We start from the raw sequence: 2,500 nt of genomic DNA on the forward strand, positions 1-2,500 counted from the left end.
CAGACCTACCAACTCGACCTCAGATCGGGCGAGAATACCCGCTGAATTTAAGCATATTACTAAGCGGAGGAAAAGAAACTAACAAGGATTCCCTCAGTAGCGGCGAGTGAAGCGGGATCAGCCCAGCGCCGAATCCCCGTGCCTGAACGGTACGCGGGAAATGTGGCGTAAGAAAGCCCTACTCCGCGCGTGTGCTCGGGCTCACGTCCTTCTGATCGAGGCCTTCCCATAGAGGGTGTCAGGCCCCCACGGCCTGGGCCGCGTGCGGACCACGGTTTTCAGGAGTCGGGTTGTTTTGGAATGCAGCCCAAAGACGGGTGGTAAACTCCATCCAAGGCTAAATACTGGCACGAGTCCGATAGCGAACAAGTACCGTGAGGGAAAGTTGAAAAGAACTTTGAAGAGAGAGTTAAAAAGTACGTGAAACCGCTAAGAAGCAAACGGGTGGGCCCGCAATGTGGCACGAAAGATTCAGCGCGTTCGGGAGCCCGTCCGTCTCTCTGCAGGATCCGCAAGGACCGGCCGAGTGACGGCTCGTGCCTCCGTCGCGTGCACTTCTTGCGTGCGTAGAGCTGACGACCGGCCGGTAGTCCACCAGAATGCCGATCGGCAGGTTCCTCCCACGGTCGCTCGCGGCCCGGGAGTGCTTATAGCCGATCTCCAGCGGCTGGACGCCCGGTCGAGGAAGGGAATCCGCGTCTGCCCTCTTTCGGGAGGGCTGGGCCGCCTGTCTCCACATTCAATTCACCAGGGAAAAAAAGTAGTGAGCCCTCTATCGGCAGCGAATCGTTTTTGCACACGAGACAGCGTGAATAATTACCCGGAAGCAACTTTGTTTTTAAAAATAAATATTAAGTTTTTGCAAACTGGCCAATTGGAACTTTTGGTTTTATTTACTAATGAATAATTCATGAAAACCTTTGACACAGCATCTACGAACCACGTGATATTGTTTTTTTATCGACAAAGCCATTATATCTGTGTCAAACAAGGGTGAATGACACCGATGTTTTTTAAACAATTTTAGGGTATTCGAATGTTAAAATTTCGTCTAATTTGTTGAGGCTGTAATAAAACAACCTAACTTTTTGAGAAGGTGGGTTTTATATTTTCTGGATATTTAATTTTTCAATAGTAGTTAATAAAAAAATCTCGTTGGTGTTATTTTTTATTTTTTTTTAATGGCTGCTTAAACATGTGCCTTTTTGGTTATTTTACTGCTGAAAATGGAACACATGGTTGTAGCTAAAATCATTTTTTTACACCATAAGATTAAAAATGTTGCTTTTTAAAATAATAAGAACATTATATAATATATAGGAAAGCTGTTTTTAATCATAAAACTTTACAAAGCCTCTTTTATTTTATTTAAAAATCAATATAGTCTAGGCCTAGTTTACAGTTAGGAGAGCTAGGCTTTAGCCTGTTATTATAGTGGAGTAGTGCGTGTATTGTTGGCGCGTGTTCATTGTCGGGCGCGCGTATTTATAGGCCTAGGCCTAAGGAAATAAAAATAAATGATTACAAATATAACTAAATAATGATTATTATTAATTTAATGTTGTTTTTTTTTACAGATCACAGAGGGATGTTCTTAAGCTGTCTGCATACTTCAATACAATAGAAATAGCATTAATCAACAACAATTTCTCATTAATTTACCGGCATATGTGAAACAACACATACAATACAGTAATTATGGATATCTACAGATTTTTATTGCCAAAGGACATTTAATTTTTAAAAACTTGATATTTTCCTAATTTAATTATTTAAAGGTTCAAGCGGAGGTTGGTTGTTGTGCGGTAATTGTTATAAAGTTTAAATGTGATTTCCAAATCGGCAATAATAATCATTATAAATATAAATAAAACTTGTTGTCTAATTTGTGATAATATTAAAGGTTTTATGTTAAATGGTGTGTATTTCATTTATTGCTCCATTATTATAATAAAAAGAAGGGAATCGTGAAATTTCATTAATTATTTAGCCCCAAGAATGTATTGATTTTATAGTATTTTACCAATTTAAACAGTCTAGGCCTAGCTTGCAGACAGTCCCCCCACCCACTTCACCCAATTCTTAATAATGTTAAGTAAAATGAAAGTTCAACACTTTATTTCAAAATTTATAAGCCCTTTGTCCTCATATTTTAAGATTATGAATCAGCCACTTAACAAGAATAACAATCGAGGGGCCAATGATGAAGCGCATCTTCCCTCATTCTCTTCGCCTAAGAAAACGATTATTCCAGCCCTGCCGCGTCTCCCTAGGCCTACGCGCACCGTGCTTTCGCTTAAAACAGACCTATATTCAACTCCTTATAGAATTTGTTTGAAAAATAACACCAAGCTTATTTTTGGAAATCTTAGAAAATACATATAAGACTATATTATACCGTTTTCAGAATTTCATTTAAAAGTTCCAAATTAATGTTAACTATTTTACCAAACTAGTTAGTTTTCACTTTCTTGTTTTCGTCGTATGACTCGCTTTGTTT

General features: G+C 39.1%; 1 pseudogene; it reads left to right on the plus strand.

Moving 5' to 3' along the window:
- The first annotated feature begins 14 nt into the window (after positions 1 to 14).
- The window catches only part of LOC144854976 (large subunit ribosomal RNA), a 5,777-nt pseudogene continuing 3,291 nt past the window's right edge, over positions 15 to 2,500 (plus strand).

The sequence above is a fragment of the Antedon bifida genome, chromosome 1 (assembly GCF_963402885.1).
Source record: "Antedon bifida chromosome 1, ecAntBifi1.1, whole genome shotgun sequence".
Classification (NCBI taxonomy): domain Eukaryota; kingdom Metazoa; phylum Echinodermata; class Crinoidea; order Comatulida; family Antedonidae; genus Antedon; species Antedon bifida.